At 34.8% G+C, this 19,132-nt stretch overlaps 1 long non-coding RNA gene and 1 pseudogene across 1 annotated transcript; one reads left to right on the top strand and one right to left on the bottom strand.

The window, feature by feature from the left end:
* Positions 1-726: 726 nt before the first annotated feature.
* On the bottom strand, positions 727-3,325 carry LOC111889117 (uncharacterized). The gene is made up of 2 exons (XR_002849421.3): positions 2,530-3,325; positions 727-1,325 (listed from the first exon to the last, which is right to left on the bottom strand). It is a non-coding gene; the product is annotated as an uncharacterized LOC111889117 (long non-coding RNA).
* A 10,643-nt stretch (positions 3,326-13,968) lies between these two features.
* LOC111889129 (cytochrome P450 81Q32-like) lies at positions 13,969-16,289 on the top strand (annotated as a pseudogene).
* Positions 16,290-19,132: the final 2,843 nt, after the last annotated feature.

A 19,132-nucleotide genomic window follows, 5' to 3' on the forward strand; every position in this document is an offset into this window, starting at 1 on the left:
TAAAAAAAGTATACAAAATAATCAAGGTAAAATTTTAATTAGCAATAGAGTTACCGCCGGTAACACTCCCTCTTCGGCAGGTTGTTTAATTGGTTTCACGAACCCACTTCATCCTCTCTCTACTTTCTCTCTCTCAATTTCTCTTGTACCATATGTTTTAAGACTTTGTATCTTAGTTGTTTAGTATTTTTTTTATTGAGTGGGTTGAGTGAGTTGAAAAAGATAGAGATTCCGTGTGTTGTGAGTTTGAAAAGATGAAGAAAAATCAAAGAGAAAAGTTGATGTGGCAGTGGATTCAGTGGGAACGACTCCCTCCTCCCTAAGAGAAATTACAACACATATTATTCTAATATGGAGAGAAATTACATATATAGTTACAAACTATCAGAAGCACCCACCAAACAACTATTTTTTTTATAGCAATGTTTTTTTCACTAAAAAGTCTGGAAATGCTACAAATGATGTTGCTAATAGATGAGAGGATTTTAGTAATTCCAAGATTGAATCTATTTTTTGTGTTCCAAAAGACTGGTGACATAAAGTTTAGCAAAAGTTAGTACATATAATCTTCAACTCATAGCTAACCCAAAGAGAGTAATGGTCTAAATTGCATGTGAAGCTCCAGCTTGGATCAAAAAATCAAGAGCCAATTAAGCATAAAATCAACAAGTAAATGTTAATGCAATGTTTACTCTAGAAACACAATTTTTTATCTGTAAGATCTCATTAACAACTACCAATTCTTGATTTCGTTTTTCAAATTTACAATGAGATTTAAATAACTACCAACAAAACTTGAACAAAACAAATAAATACAAACCAAAAAAAACAAACAACCGTAACATCTTTATCAAACAAAAGCATAACTTTATCTCATGATTCATGCCTGTTTTTTCAAAAAAAAACATCAAGGGCAAAATCGTCCAACTTCACATATCTCATCAAATTTGCCCTCACTCAAAACAACCGATCAACATTTTTTTGAACAACTGATCTACATAACAACTTATTTTCAACATGGGACCATTTGGACCTATACAAATTTACATCTAAAATTAAGACAAAACTCAGTAAACAACAAAAGTTTAAAAAGGATGAAAACCCAATAACATAAAGATTGAAACAAACATTAAAAGTTTAAATCATTTTAGCCACTAATATTTAGACTTCTAATTTGACAAATAAAAACTGGCTCCGCAACATTTAGAACGTTAAAGAACTAAATCCAGTAAAGAATAACTTACAACACCATTTGCAAACGTTCATTCACCAAAACTCTTTTTCTACTTGAGTGGCTGGATTAAATTTCGTTTTAGCACCCATGACTGTTATATTGTCAAGAACAGTATAATAATCAGATTGTGCATATTGAAAGACAAAGAAAACAATAAAATCAATCATGACAGAGATACATGTTAAATGGATAACTGTAGTATTTAGATAAAACTGTGGAGCAAAAAATAACGCATGAAAATTAGAAAATTAGTTTATATAGCACTAATATTTGGGAGGCTTCCCGATATACAGTTTCAATTAAAAACAGAACGGATGGAAATAAAAATCCAAAAAAGATCAATAAAGTATGAACATGTCGTCAATCTTGGTTCGTCTAACCTGAAATCAATCTTGGTTCTTCAACCGAAACATCAAAAAATACAAGGAACCAGAAAATAAAATTATAGAGATCAACAAATGAATAAAATAAAAGCATCATACATATGTTATACGTACTATGCTTACTTAGTCAATTAGCAATTGAGGTAGCGATGACCGAAGAGGGATGAGAGAGAGAGAGAGAAGGATTAACATGCAAAAGGATAGATACAGATATGGATGTGTTCAGATGATGTGCTATGGGAGTAGGTGTAACAGAAAACAGACATCACGATTGTGCCAACCAAACCTTAAAGTTCGTGCATGGAGCAACAAAGTCTTTGCATTCTTCAGTACAATAGCAAGAAAGAGGCTAAGATGGCTTGGTTAGAGAGAGAAGTAAGATAAAGCTCTTGGTCTCAATGGTAGGTGATCTTAGCGGCGACAAACGGTGGTGTGAGGTTGTTACTGACAGCCGAATAGGTGTCGCCAACGGTGAGTTTAGGGCTTTAGAATTGGAACAGTTTGGTTTGAAGCGGGATTAGGGTTTCTTTTTGCTTTAAAGGATGCCGAAGGGAAATGGAACGTCGGGGATCCAAGAACCAAGGGCCATACAGTTTTTTATAGAGTTTTGATGTTGTAAGGTGAAGCGTCTATTTCATCCTATGTCCGATTAGAGTCACTTCCAGCTGTACTCATACGGACTTGTACCAAATAGTCTTAAATTAAGACTCCTCTGCATTCACAAACAACGATGATCCAGAGAGCTTTCCCTACTTTTACTGAAAAAGGGGCCAGGCTTCCGGTGAGTAGCAGCAGCATCGGTGAGGGCAACATGTGGCCGATCAGAATAAATGGTTTCAGAGAAACGTTTACAGAAAAAACAACATAGGAATCACATTTGAAAGAGAGATAGAGAGATTTAAACATCTTAACCTTCGTCATTGGCCATGATAGAGGGATTAGCAATATGGGTCGCCTCGACAGTGGCAGGCTTGGCGGCGGAGTTAGCTGGATGGTGGTGGTTTTTTAGGTAGTGGTTATTGTTGAGGACCCGGCAGCAAAGCCGCGAAGGCAAAAGATTGTGGGTACTGTGGGAGCGTGAGGGTTAGAAATGTTATTAGGGTTTTGATTTAAACGGAAGGGTAGGAGAACGAAGCGTCTAAAACGGAGAAATTATTTAATCTAGTCAAAATTGCAAAAATGGTCCTGTGGTATGCAAAATTTTGGGGTTTTAGTTCAAACAGTGACTTTTTTGGTTTCGTAGTTCTTTTGGAGTGGTTTGTATGTGAAAATGGTCCCTCCGAAAATTGAAATGACTATAATACCCTTGGGGTATGTATTTTTCATTTTTCTTTCATTTTTTTAAACTTAATATTTATTTATTTATTTTAACAATTAAAAAAATAATAGAGGACCCACCTCTCTCTCTCTCTCTCTCTCTCTCTCTCTCGTTCTTGGATACCACCAGCAAGGGAAGAGGAATTGGTGGCTGCCCTAACCTCTGCAACTCCTTTCCTCCTTCATTTTCTTTCCCGTCGATCAAATAGCCCAAACACCCTGCGTTCACTTCGTGTGCTACCCACCTCCACAGCCGACAACAAAAGGGGAAAGCAGCCGAGAGGAGCAACGGAGCAACCATATTGCCATCACCAGCAATTGCAGCTTTTTGGAATTAACATTGAAATTAAAGGAGTGAAAACAACTAGGGTTTATTACTCTGTTTCTGTGCTTTTCTTCTACTTCTTCTTTCTCTTGAGCTCAAAGACGTTTTAAATCCTCCGTTTTCAGATCCTTCGTCAAATCGATTCAGCCAATTGGAGGATAAGCTACTGGAGGATAACTGTAAACCTTTGGTGATTACTTACACAATTTTGATCGAGGCCACCATTTTTGATGGTGGGATTACTGAAGCAATGAATGTGATTTAGGGATTTTTTATATGAATGTGATTTAGGTATTTTTTGAATGTGATTTAGGAATTTTGATCAGGGCCACTATCTTCAACCCGATATGAATGTGATTTAGGGAATTTTGAAGTGATTTGGCTATGAAGTCGATAGGAATTCTTGGTTGTAAATGAAGAATGAGGAGAGAGAGACTTCCGCAACTCCGTCGTCTCCTCTAACATCACTAACGTTCCTCTGAAATATCGATCTCGATAGCCACTGACTGTTGTTATTGTTAGCAACCTGTTGATGGTGGTGATGCTGAGATGACGTGGTAGCTGCAGAATCTGAATTATTGTGGTTCGTTTGCAGGTTGAGGAAGATATTATTGTTGCCGTCGCCGGTTCCGCCACCGAATCTGCCTTGTTGCCGGAGAATTGCGTTATTGAGCCAGTGGTCTTTTCCGGCGGAACGGGAAGAAGAGGAAGATTGTGCGGCGGATGCGAGGTGGTGATGTTCTGGAAGAATCGTTCGGAGGACGGAATTGTTGTCGGTGTCGGAGAAGACTACACCCTATACTGTAGCTTGTATAACAATCGATCTGGCCGGTGACAATGATGCGACGGAGGTGCTGCAGTCTTTGCTTTCTACCAATCAGGACAATCAGGAGAGAGAGAGAGAGAGAGAGAGAGAGAGAGGTGGGCCCTCTTATTTTTTTAATAATTAAAATGAATAAATAATTATTAAATTAGAAAAAAATGAATTTAAAAATGGAAAATAAATACCCCAAGGGTATTACAGTCATTTCACTATTCACAGGGACAAAAAACGCAATGAAACTAGCTCAAAAGGACCACCAATCCAAAAAAGTCGTGATTTGGACTAAAACCCCAAAAAAATGCATACCACAGGGACCATTTTTGCAGTTTTGTCTTTAATCTATATGAAAATCGGGGTATCCGATCCGTGTGATATGGGTTTTGAGTTTGCATGCTTTTATGGGTTATATTTTAAGCTTAATTTGTAATACTTGAGTCTTATGCGTTTAATCTTATTCATGTGGATCACCATCTATTCAATCTTAACTATCCACTACTACACACTTGATTTAATAATGCGAACTATTTTTTATTTTTGAGGTGGTTGATGGTAATAACCGACTCATTAAGGGGGTGTTTGTTTTATTTTTTTTTACCATCAAAAGTCCTTTTTATAAAATGACTTTTTGTAAAAGAACTTTTCATAAAAGATGGTTTTAAAAATGTGTTTGGATTAATTTTTGAGAAACAAAAGTCAAAAGTTGTTTTTAAAAAATGTTTGGTTTAACTTTTGCATGTAAAATGACTAAAAATGACATGCTTATATATTTACAATTATTTAGTAATTTACATATATTATTTTCAACTTAACATTTTTTTTAATTAAAACAGAAAAATTAGAACAACAATAGAAGAAAATAACACAAACCAGAATAAAGAAATTGGAATAATTTTCACAAATGTTACCTGTTAGCAACACATATTAGTCCCTGGGAACAAAAAAATTTCATCACTTTAATCTATATCATCCATATATTCATGAATTTCACTAATAATTATCCAATAAATTATCAATTTCACAATTGTATTAAACTATTAACAACACAAATTGTTAACAACTACAGGGACCGATCCATGCAAGGAACAAGGAACAAATTGAAGGAACAAATAACATATAATTCAAGGAAAATCGAAATCTAAGGAACAAATCCACTTACAGTACAAGCAAAAACGAAGCTTCACAGTTTTTTGCTGTTAAAATCGAAAATCAAGACAAAAAAAAAACAAAATCGGAGTAATACCTGGTCGGAGAGGGAGAAAGGAGATCGCTGGTTGTGTGAATCGTCGGACGATCGTCGATGCCTTGGAGATTGCCGGCGACTTGTTGAAGTTGATGATGAACGACAGCGAGAGAGACGGATGAACGAGAGAGGAACGGTGGGCGGACAGAACGAGAAGAAAAAGAAAAGAACGAGAAGAGTATTTTAGGGTAGCGGGGGTATATCAGTCATTTAATTGAGAAAGCCTTCAAAAGTTTCAAAAAGTCATAGATACGTGACTTTTCCAAATGCCTTAAATCCTTCCTTATGAAAAGTAACTTTTAAAAGATCTTTTACATTTGCCAACCATCTTTTACCCCATTTTAACTTTTTGGAAAAGATAAAGTATATAAGTTGGTTCAAAAAGATAAAACAAACACCCTCTAAATGTATCACTACAAGAAATAGAGCCTTTAGCGGCGACACCAATAGCGACGACAAATTAAAAAGTCGCCGCTAAAGGCTGAATGACACCGATCTGCTCTTTGACGTTTTGGCAAACACGAACAGTCCGATCGTTTTTCTAATCCAACGGATAGGGTGCTCGTGGAACGCATAAATGAAATACCGGCGACTTTTGTCGCCGGTAATGATCCAAAATAGTCGCCGCTATTGATAGGTGTCGCCGCTAAAGCTCAATTTGTCGCCGGTAAAGGTGTCGCCGCTAAAGGCCGACGCAGTTAACCCCAAAAACTCGATCTTTTTCCTTTTGCTCTTTCAGTTTCACTCCCTTCGCTTGTTTCTCTTCTCTCGTCTACATCTTGCTTCACCGATTATTGTGGGCTACCAGTGAGAATTATCAATTTTGGGTGGGTGAAATTGTCCACAAAGAAGATACCATCGGTGGAGAAAGATTTCCAGGTGAGGCCCAAGCTTTTCCGGCAACACCAAACTTTTTCCGGCGACACCAAGCTATTTTCAGGTCAATTTTCGTTCCTTTTTGTCTTGTAACATTGATTTTATGCTTATTGGAGTGGTTAATTGTAAAAAAATTTCAATTTCATTTTTGTTGATTGTGTTACTACGTTCCCGACCACCACCCGAGACTATCGCCACCACTGGACTATTTTCATTGACTTCCACCACCACAGGTTCTATTTACTTCTATTTATTGTGAATTTTTAGTTTAATTGCAAAATATTTGTAGGTGTCTCAATGTATATATGTCAATGTATGTGTGTTTGATGTATATATATGTCAAAATATGTTAAACTTTGATGTATATATGTATATATGTGTAGGTGCTGTGTTTGATGTTTGATGTATATATGTCAAAATATGTGAAATTTTAGTTTAATTGTATATATGTCAATGTATATATGTGTAGTTTGTCTAAATAAAATTAAAAAATAAAATTAATAAATATGTGAAATTTTAGTTTAATTATATATATGTCATGTGTTATAAAGTCTACATTACATTTGTTTGATTATTATTATTATTATTATTATTATTATTATTATTATTATTATTATTGTTTTATTCATTCTTGCATAATATTTCAAACTATTGATATGAAAATTTGAAAAGTAAAAGGCATTAAGGAAATAAATTCAAATCTAAAGTTTTGGTATAAGTAGGATGCTATAATTGGAAAAAAATGAAAAAAAAAATAAATTATTGTTATAATTGAAAAAAAAAACAAAAAAAATGTTATAAAATTGGTTAAAAACTTATATACAAATATTAGAAAGTTTTAGTTTAAATATAAATTATTCCTATGTAAATGTTTATTTCTATGTAATGTGAATTTTTGTAATAAAAATTGTATCTGTATATAATTTTTCAGGAAATGTTGTCAATTTGGCTTTTGTTCGTGTATAGCATGGTTGTTGTTATGGGCCGTGGACATGGGGGTGATGGAGCTGAGGACCCACCTTTCCCGGGTGGTAGAGGTGCTGGTCATCATGATTTACTAAAAGCTTTGGTAATTATGTTTTTGTCACAAATGCAATAAATAACAATGTACTTTGGTTATTTGGCTTAGTTTAAAAATAGAAATGTAGTTTGGCATCATAAAATGTAAGTTGATTTGGTCATTTTGGTTTTTGGTGAGTATTTGCTTAAATTGTTGGTATTTGAGTTTTTGTCCCATATGCAAGAAATAACAATGTACTTTGTTTTTTTTTTTTGTCTTAGTTTAAAAATAGCAATGTACTTTGGCGTCATGAAATGCATGTGGATTTGGTAATTGTGTTTTCGTCCCTAGTTGGAAATTTTAACTTATAATTTATATATGTTGTTATTTATTATGTAGTTGGAAAATCTTCGGGCATTGCTCAACGACCCGGCATGTAGGGAGGAACTTTATTCGTTTTTTCAATCACAGAATAATCAAGGAGGACATGATGGGAACAGAAGATGATGATATGTAGGGAGAAGCTTTATTTGTATGTTATACTTGTCAAACTTTGCTATTTGTTAGAATTGTAAAACTTACTTTGCTACTTGTTAGAATTATCAAACTTTTGGTTGTTTTATTTTGGTATTAAATTAATTATAACAGTATTTGGTATTTAATTTGATGTTGTTATGTAGTTTTTGGTATATAATTAATTATAACAGTATTTGGAATAAATTATACCCAAAATTGCAAATATATATAAAAAAAATTGAAAAACAGTATTACCGGCGACATTGTCTTTAGCGGCGACATGAAGTATTAGCGGCGACAGGTACATTAGCGGCGACAATTGTCTTTAGCGGCGACAATCTGATCAATAGCGACAAAGCAGTAGCGGCGACTCTTTACCGGCGACGTGTCGCCGCTATTAGCTTTAGCGGCGACTTCTCGATCCTTTACCGGCGACTTTTGTCGCCGCTAATTGCTTATTTCCTTGTAGTGTATAGAGCATTAAATAATACACAAACCGTTTTAAAAAAAGCACTAGATAAATTTCCAAAAGCTTTTGTTAAGACGGTTAACAATGAATAGCATCAAAAAAAGATTTTTTAGTGCTACTTCATGTAAAAGCATCATTAAATAAGGATTTTTTGATGCTCTTTTTATAAAAGAGCATCATTAAATCTTTGTCTTTTGATGCTATATTTTGAAAAACGCATCAAATGAAAAAACTATGATTTTTTAGTGCTACTTCACGTAAAAACATCATTAAATAAGGATTTTTTGATGCTCTTTTTAATATAATAGCATCATTAAATCTTTATCTCTTTCCCTCTAAAGTTTTCGTTTTAGCTTTCTAAAAACCCTCCATAGCCACCACCAAATTCCACACAAATCGCATCAGTAAAACCTAAAACCGCCCCAAATCATCTCTTTCCCTCTAAAATTTTCGTTTTAGCTTTCTAATATTTTCAGCGGATTTCCCCCCAATGGCGGTCAAAATTTCTAATCTCCACCCAAACCTAAGTTCCTCTCGCCTTCAAAAAAATTCTAATCTCCCTCCGACCTAGGTTTCCCTCCCACTGGAAAATTTTATGATTGAAATCCAACCGACCCCTCATAAATCGCTTCATCAACCATTCATATTCCTAAACGTTACTGGTTATCTCCATTTTGCATCTGATGAAACCACTAAATCCTCTGCTTCTTCTTCATAAATGAGAATTTACTCCTAAGAATTCATCGTCATCTCTTTTACTTCGACTAAACTTCTCCCTAGTGCAAAACCCTAAATATCTCCATCCTTGTAGCAGTAGATTTCAGGGTGCCAGGATTCAGTCTCAAAATGAACGCAATCAAGTATGTCCTACACCTTCTGCATCAACGTCTTCCAACTATAATATTTTTTTCCCTAAAAAAGGCTATGGAAGGTACTCAATATTGATCACAATAACTATTCAATTAAAGAGCATTATTCAATTTGGTGTTTTTTTCGATTTCATCAAGTATAGTTGAAATAATCATGTTTTGTGTTGTTTTTCTTTTATTTAAACCGGGATTTCTATGACTTTTCAAGGAGGATCGATAGATATAAGAAAAGTGATTCAGCATGAAGATTATATTAGAGGATGTGTGTAACGACCCAAAATTTCACGTTCGAAAATTTCGTTTATAAAACATTACATAGAAAATGTTAACAATTAAAACATTGTTTAGTTGAACCACTTCACATCGAAAACCAAATTAAAAACCACAACATTCGATCGATCAAAATATCAGAGTATCAATCCCAGAATAAACTCGTAACTGCGGAACCAAGAGAGTGTGTGTGACATGCTGCTACCGCGCCGGCTCCTTTCCCCTAGCTGAGGAGGTACCTGAAACCAAAACTGAAAACCGTAAGCACGAAGCTTAGTGAGTCCCCCCATAATACCTCATACCATGCAATCATATAACAAACCACGTTCAGCTAGGAGTTACGGGCCCCGCCCACACTCGGGAAGATACGGGCCCTGCCCACACTTCGCTAGCCGGGAGATACGGGCCTCGCCCACACTTGTGAAGATACGGGCCCTGCCCACACTTCGCTAGCCGGGAGATACGGGCCTCGCCCACACTCTACTATCTGGGAGATACGGGCCTAGACCACACTCCAACCTCGGAGAGATACGGGTCATGCCCACACTCAACCGCTAACCCATAATATACAAGTATCACACAGACAACAAGTATAAGCAACTCTATCATATTGACACATATATCATACTCGACTAAACCCAGAGATACGGGCTCGGCCCACACTTTCGTACTAACATCTCGTCTACACGAGTCGGCCTTGGTGCCTTAGACCCGTTTCTACTAAAAAGGAAACTCACCTCGAAATAGCTGCTAATCTGGTCGATAACTGACTGCCTACTGCTGCTCCGGAAATCCTCCGGCTACAAATCCCACAACATACTCAGTCAATCACTACTAACTGCCCATTGGGTAAAATGACCATTTTACCCCTGATCATGTCATAAGTCAAAGTCAGAGTCAACTTTCAGTTGACCCGACTCGCCGAGTTGGCTCTCCAACTTGCCGAGTCCCTAACCAAACGACTGTCCTGGATCCCGACCCTACTCGTCGAGTTAGGCGTTGCCTCAACGAGTTCTTCTTCTTAACTGAGGTTCAAGTCCTTCATCCTACTCGCCGAGTTGTATGAACAACTCGCCGAGTTCATCTTCATCCGAAGAACACTTTATGCTGTGACTCGCCGAGTTGTAGGAACAACTCGCCGAGTCTGTTCTTGATCTAAGGAGATTGCCTTGAACTCGCCGAGTCAGGGCATGGACTCGCCGAGTTCCTCCATGGATGAGTTTGACTTCCAACTCACTGAGTCACACCCCGTGACTCACTACACCCACTCGACACAACGAAAAGGGGACAACTCGGAGACTCGCGAGCAGACTCGCCGAGTCTGATGAACGACTCGCCGAGTCGTCGCCATGCATTCACTATATATGCGATTTTGCTCGATTCCAGTCCATGCCATTTACAGATCTGGGTTCCTCGAGCATGAATGACACGTAAAGTTTCCAACTTTACGTGTAGATACTCACCAATGAGGGATTTAGGGCTCAAAATGCCTCAAAAGGGTAGATCTAGGGTGAACAAGCAACATGGGTCCAAAAAGGTAACAGATCTGAGCTCCTGGAGCTCAATCTTGCCTAGATCTAAAGGCCAATCAACTTATTACGACTTATTTTGCACATACAAGCTTGGGGATTGGCTCAAGAATGACTTAAATGAAGTAATAAGCATAGAAACAGGGGGAAAACGGGTTATACCTCAAAGGAACTGCTGAGAGAGCACAAAGATGCTTGGATTCCTTCCCTTCCTCTTGATCTACTCCCCTTTTGCTTCAAAACCTTCAAGAACACACAAAAATTTCTTCAAACTCTTAATGAACAAGCTTAGAACGAGGGTTGGGAGCTCTGAGGGTGACTGGGGGCTGGCCTGGGGCGGATAAGACGTTTAAATAGGGTGCAAACCCCTGAAACTTAGGGTTTCATCCAACAGCGGTGACTCGCCGAGTCCAGGATATGGACTCGCCGAGTCGCCAACTTAAACGTGTCCCGGGTCCCATATCTACTCGGCGAGTCGGACCTATGACTCGCCGAGTCCAAGGCTACAAAAAAAGAATACTCAAATAAGATTTACGTACCAGGAACCAGGTGCTACAATGTGGAGCATATTTACATTTAGGAAGCACGAGTAAATAAGGAAATGATGATGGGAAAAGAGATGTTGGGAATGAAGAGAGGAGGTGTTCGATCGGGAAAATTAGTGCATATCTGAGCGTGGTTTACTGGAACATCTTGCAAGAAAGAAACATCAAGCCAAAGTGGCATATTTGACAACCGAAAACTCTGTCAAATCCATGGAGTCTGCTGAGAACTCATCTGAATGTGCTCCAGATGATTCAAAAAAAGATAAGAAACCACCACCACCGTCATTGCTAGTTATTATAGGTTCAAGTGAGGGTTTAAAGAAGAAAATGGAGTGGATATGTCTTATTTGTAACGTGAGTTCATCAAGTGAGATTGATTTACAGAAGCATCCTGAGGGAAGAATACAAGACCAAAGTAGCAATCATAAGAAAAGGAAATAACAAGTGAGATTGGCGCCTTTCTTATCTATATAAGGTGGTTCTATATATTCTAAAGCTGTTGACTAATAGCATCAACAAATGATTGATGATATTTTATGTTGCCATTTGTAATGTATTTTAAAAGGCAGTTTGTTTTCTAAGGCTGTCAATAACAGCATAAAAAAATAAGTCTATTTTATGAAGCTATATTTTATAAGGCGGTTTTGGACAGCATCAAAAATTAAGTCTATTTTCTGAAGTTATTTTTATGAGGCGGTTTTGGACAATATCAAAAATTAAGTCTATTTTATGAAGCTATTTTTATGAGGCGGTTTTGGACATTTTCTAAGGCGGTTGTAGAACCGCCTGAAAAAACAACAGTATTTTATAATGCTATATTTTTTGAAGCAGTTGAATAACCGCATCAAGAAATAAAAAAACTGCTTTATTAAACCTCTTCTGTACTAGTGATCCAAAATAATTCAAAGTACAAAAATCCATCTCTTTATTTTTAAGACTTTGTCTTAAAATTTGATGATGTGTGTGTGTGTGTGTATATATATATATATATATATATATATATATATATAATGAAATCCCTATGTACTCACTAGGTTTTCCAACCTGACTAACTCAGTTTATTTGTATCATAGATGTCGATATGAAGCTACATTACACTGGGAGATTAAAAAAGATGTAAATCACTAGTGTAAATGAATGTAAGGTCTGTTTATGCTTATATTTTTGTATTGACAATGACATTCTAAAGTTAATATAAACAATATACATTTCTTTAGAAATGTTTTAATAACATATTTATCATGTTTTGCTTTGAACAAATTCCGCAATATTATTCTTTGAAAAAAATACTCTGATTTTAAAATAAACACCAATATAATTTTTAAAAAAACCGTGAATTTGGGGATGTCACAAGTAAATGTGGTAGCCATCGAACCTGGTTCAGGTCTCCATTTTCATTCAAGTACATGCTAGAATTTAGTTACATACATGTTTAGAACAATATAATTTATTAGGCGTTGATTTATTTCTTTATAATCTTTATAAAATCAAATAGACTAGTGAAAATTAAACGTCAAATAGATTCGTGAAAATTCCGGCAAGGTGGTGATCATAGGCTCGCCAAACAAAGTGATCTGAGGCTCGTCGGAGTTTAATGATGTAGTTTGCAACAACATGCCATAAGGACATCATGTGAACAAAACCAACAAGTTTAATAATGTATTTTGCAATAATAATAATAATAATAATAATAATAATAATAATAATAATAATAATAATAATGACTAATCATGAACAATGTTAACATTTTAAGTTATTTCCCCTTGCATTTGAACCATGAATGTTTTATTAAGTTACTAATAATGTTTACTACGATTTTGCCATCGTTTACTAAAAAAACCAAAAACAACAAAGAAAATAAATCATTAATGGTGTGCAGAAACCGCATAAACCGCCCGCACCGCACCACATACCGTGGTTTGGAACATTCGCGGTACGGTTTATGGTTTTTAAATATGAAACCACGGTTCAAACCGCACCACAACATATATATATATATATATATATATATATATATATATAATTGTTCATACATATAAACAAGCGAAGAAACAAATCGAAGATTGAAGGATACAAGATATGGATTGAAATGATTTCATAACCTAGATAAACTTTTTATTTCATTCAAGTTATTGATAATTGTATAGTTTAACCTGTGTGTCATTTATCATAAACATCTTTTTTTATATTAATTCTTTATATGTTTTTTTATTATATCTTATAATACTTTAATAATATATATAATTTTTCAAATCGCATAAAGATCATCGCACCGTACCGTATAATGTGGTTTACATGGTTCGCTGCGTTGTTTGTGGTTTTCGAAAAACCCAAACTATATATGTGATGCGGTTTGCGGTTTTTGTTGTAAACCGTACTAAACCGTACCGTGAACACCCCTAAAAATCGGTGTATCTTATTTGTCCATTTTCTTAATCAAATGTTAAGTTTTGCTTTCGAGGTTCCTAAGTTTTGTGGTCTTATTTAAATGAGTTTTATAATTTGTAAGTTATAACCATTGCAAGTAATAAACAAGTGGACTTCAAAAATCAATATTGAGTAATTTGTAACCCAAAGTGGTATTTTTGTAAGTCTTAACCTTGGTTTTACCTCGCATGTCCTATAAAAACAAAACCCAAATCCGCAAAGAATTAAAGCATGCATCAATAGCTTTAAGCCTTCAACAATGGAGGTTCCATACATGTACATCTCCTTCCTACTGCTTCTGGCTTCCTACTTCTTCACACTCCATATGCATCGAAAATTCTCCAACCTTCCACCAACTGTTTTCCCTAACCTCCCCATAATCGGCACCTATATCTTTTACCTATATCTTTTACAACCACCAATTTACAGAACGTTCACCAAGATCTCCGCCAAGTATGGTCCAGTCCTCTTCCTCCGCCTTGGATCCCACCGTGTCGTCTTGCTCTCTTCCCCTTCTGGAGCTGAAGAATGTTTCACCAAAAATGACATCATTTTTGCCAACCGTCCTCGCATGCTATTCGGTAAGATCATAAGCAACAACTAGAATAGCCTGATACCTGACGTAATTTCCGGCGAATTGCCTCAAATGAGATCCTCTCTGCTCTTCGCCTCAACGAGTTCCAGGATATACGTGTCGATGAAGGCAGGACCCTGATCCGGAAACTACTTTCTCATTCGTCCATGGTGAATATGAAGTCGGTTTTGTATGAGCTGATACGTTGAATGTGATGATGAGGATGATCTCCGGGAAGAGGTATTTCGGCGACGATACACCGGAGGTGGAGGAAGAAGGGAAAAAGATAAGGGAGATACTAGAAGAGAGTTTTTTGCTTTCTGACGCAGCTAATGTTGGTGATTACTTGCCGATTTTGAGTTGCTTGGGAGGGAAGGGACTGGAGAAGAAATTGCTTGCGTTGAAGGAAAAGAGGGATGTGTTTTTTCAAGGTTTGATCGAACAACTTAGAAAGTCGAGAGATAAAAAGAAGAAGACGATGATTGAAGTGTTATTATCTCGTCAAGAATCAGATCCCAATTACTACACCGACGAAATGATTAGAGGCTTGTTTATGGTAATATCTCTTTTTTGTTTCTCTGTAATTTTCAAGTTTAATATTTCAAATCCGGTATAATGGATCTCTATCTTTCCATCCCTCCATTTTTTCAAGTAATTCCAAACCATTAAAAAAAAGGAAAAAAAAAACCATAGAAACTGTAATATTTCAATCCTACACTATTCATTCATACCTTTTTTTAAGAGACCTACGTGCGAACATTCAAAACTTTAGTAATGGAGGCCATTCAATATTCAATTATTGATAGTGTCCATGGCATTAAATATTTTGATATATATGGATTTTTAGTTGACTGTAACATAATCCTAATAATTGAATAATTGATCGATCAAAATATGTTCTTGGAAAGACTTTAACATAAATCTGTCGGTGATAATTAGAATGTAAATGAATGTATAAAGTTTTTTTCATTACAATTATATATATATATATATATATATATATATATATATATATATATATATATATATATATATATATATATATATATATATATATATATATATATATATATATATGATTTGCTTTTGAATTTCGATGCGGCATCTAATACAATCAATGATTATGGTGATTGATCGATTAGGTTCTATTATCGGGTGGAACCGATACTTCGGCTAGAACTATGGAATGGGCTATGTCTCTTTTGCTAAACAACCAACAAATTTTACAAAAGGCATAGCACGAGATGGATACAGTCATTGGTACAGACAGATTTATTGATGAATCAGACGTAATCAACCTCCCTTACCTCCGTTGTATCATAAACGAGACCCAACGATTGTATCCGGTAGACCCGCTACTCGTCCCTCACGAGTCATCAGAAGATTGTATTGTCGGTGGGTATAAAATCCCAAGTGGCACAATTTAATTGTCAATCAATGGGCCAATGACCCGAATATATGGGTCGACCCGGAAAGATTTGACCCTGAAAGGTTTGAAGGGCTTGAGGGGACAAAAGACGGGTTTAAGTTTATGCCATTTGGGTCGGGAAGGAGGAGTTGTCATGGGGAAGGGCTGACAATGCGGGTAATTAGATTGACTTTGAGGTTGCTTCTTCAATGTTTTGAGTAGGAAAGGATGAGTGAAAAGATGATTGATATGACCGAAGGTTTTGGGCTTAACATGCCTAAGGCTAAACTACTTGTAGTCAAGTACAAACCACATTTACAGATGGAGAAGCTACTGTTGCATGTATGAATCGATTGTCATGTGGCCTATTGTCTATTCAGAAGCAAGTTCAATGTTATAGTATTTCTATACAATTATAAAATATTTGTGTACTCCTAATAGAATTTAATGTTGGGATCAATACGATTTATTGATTTGTGTGCTATGTAATTATGTGATCATAGTTCATGTTCTGAATATATATATATATATATATATATATATATATATATTATATATGAACCTAACTCTATATAGGGCTAGGATCAAATGTGAATCACAAATATTGTGTGATTGTATGACTAGATTTTGACCATTGGATTATAATTTGTTAATGGCTAAGATTGCTATGGTATACCATAATTATTGTGTCATAGATCACACATTAACATTGTTTTATTAAAAAAAACTTGTATCTAAGGACATTATAGACATTTTATTCAACATCGAGTAAGGAAGTGGCTATTCTTCAGGAGGGAGTTACGATTCTTTTTTTATTCAAATCCGTATTATCTAACAATTTTTGTAGAACGTTGTTTCAGGTCATTTAACCATGAACACATATGGTCCTTTCATTCTTAAAGAATCCAACGACAACCTAATGATTGTTTGAGAATTAAATTTTTTAAAGAATACACTTTTATATATTTTTCAGTAATAACAATTTGAATAAATAGAACAATAATTTTTACTGCAAAGTTGGCATATTCTATTGAGAATAATGTAAAAAAAAAATCATAATTTCTCATAGCACGTAGTATTAGAGTATTCTGTGAGAATATGAGCATTCTTTGCATTCTTTTTATCATATTACGTAAGAGTAATACAAAGTGAGAAAGAATGGTTAAGAATGAAAATAAATAACATAAAACAAGAATAAATATACATCATTTTAAATAATATATACAAGCTTCTATACTACATTCAAGAATTTGTCATCATTTTTGAAGAATATATAAAAAAAAATATGATATATATATATATATATATATATATATATATATATATATATATATATATATATATATATATATAACCATCAAAAAGAAAAAACAGATTCTTAAAGAATGATGACAAATTCTTTAAGAATGTATTATATATATATATATATATAATACATTCTTAAAGAATTTGTCATCATTCTTTAAGAATCTGTTTTTTCTTTTTGATGGTTTTCCAATGCCTCTAACTTTACCTCTTCATGTTTGAACATAAACACACAAATCATTCAATTAAAACACAATAACATACATGAGAGATCATATGATTCAAAATAGCTCAAGAACATTCATGAGAATGATGTCCAATCACAATCAACAAAAATGCATCCTAAAATAGTTGATATCGAAGATTGAAGTATGCAATAGAATATAAAATATCCTCATAAAAGAAAGTCAACTGTCAAATTGGACATCAAAATTTGTTGCTGAAACTATAAGTATTTGAGACTATATTTACCATATTCATAAATAAATAGATTTAATATAATTCTACAAAGGTGTTCAACAACAAGTATTTATTGTAATGGTCAAGACGTATGTAGTTTTTTTTATTATATACCGATCATTTGCTGGGCACGTCTTTAATCTCCTCAATCCATGAGAAAAAGGTATAGAAAGTAATTGGCACCTAAACACATATATATGTTGTTTGGTGTGCTCCTAGATAAACACCAAAGGATCGAAAACGAAGTGCAGGTCTTAAACTAACAAATGGAAATAACATCAAGAAGAGAAACTAGTGTGATTCTAAGAGTGATAAGAGGGCTTATCTTTGATGATTTGTACAAAAGATACATCAGGTTACACAAGCTTCTAAACTTTATGGTACTGAAACACAAATTAATCCTAAAGTAGAATGAGATAATTTTTGTTGGATGTTGTTTCTACCACTTTGAAATTGTGACAATCAATTTTAACACAAATGTCTCTTCACATCTCATTCAGATTCATAAAGTTTAAATACACTAATTATGATTCTAACAAATTTCTCAAGGATTACGATATGCTTTTTTGGAGAATGTAATTTGGAAATCACTTTTAACTATCTATAAATTTGACAAAATGATCATATAAATTCGATTAATGAACTTAAAAAAACTCACATCCATTTTTTCATCTAGTTTATTGGTCTTTCCAGAAAAAAATATTAATCTCTATTTTCCTCAATTTTCATCTATAATTTGTGGTTTCCATTCAATTTTGTGCATCATAAACTGAAACCCCGAAAAAAAAAATCAAAGAATTCAAACATTTGACATTGTCATGAGTAGTTAGGAAACTAACGAATCAGATATGATAAAACTCAAAATCAAATTCAAACACTAGAAAACAACAACACGCCACAAAAATCAATTCAAATCGAAGTTAAAAAAATTTGTTTTTAAAGAAAAAGTGGAAGTGATTTGCTCTTACTTGATCCCGAGGAATAACCTTGTTCATATTCTTTCTTCGTTTTCGAACCAGTGAAGAACCGAGACAACGAAAAAAATACCCATTCGAAATCACTTGTGTCTCCCTGCTCTTGATTTTACAAAAATATACATATGGGTATTTGAAATTGTTACAAAATCTCCATTATTACAAGGGGAGATAAACTAATTATCTTCAAAACAAGTAGCAGGTAGGGATTCTCAATCTTGAAATCGAGACCCATACCGATTACGTCGGTCCAAGAACAAACAACGAAGGACACTGTTGTGTGGCGGGTCTGATTCTAACGATGAGGTTGAGACGGGCCTCCATCTTGGTTGGTGCTAGGTAGGTGCAATGGTCGTGTATGATGGTGGTATGCCGATGAGCGATAAGTGATGGGAAGGGTTTGATTTTTGTGTAGGTTCTTGGTGACCTTAATTATAGACAAAACCCAGTTACCATAATTCTAGTAGATTAAAATAGAAATAATTAATTTAATTAATAAAATTACAAAATTACCCCTATCAAAATAATTGGTTAAAAATTAGTCATACGTTCACACAATAAATATGTATTATATATGAACCTAACTCTC

This window comes from Lactuca sativa, chromosome 1 (genome assembly GCF_002870075.4).
Source record: "Lactuca sativa cultivar Salinas chromosome 1, Lsat_Salinas_v11, whole genome shotgun sequence".
In the NCBI taxonomy this organism is placed as follows: Eukaryota; Viridiplantae; Streptophyta; class Magnoliopsida; order Asterales; family Asteraceae; genus Lactuca; species Lactuca sativa.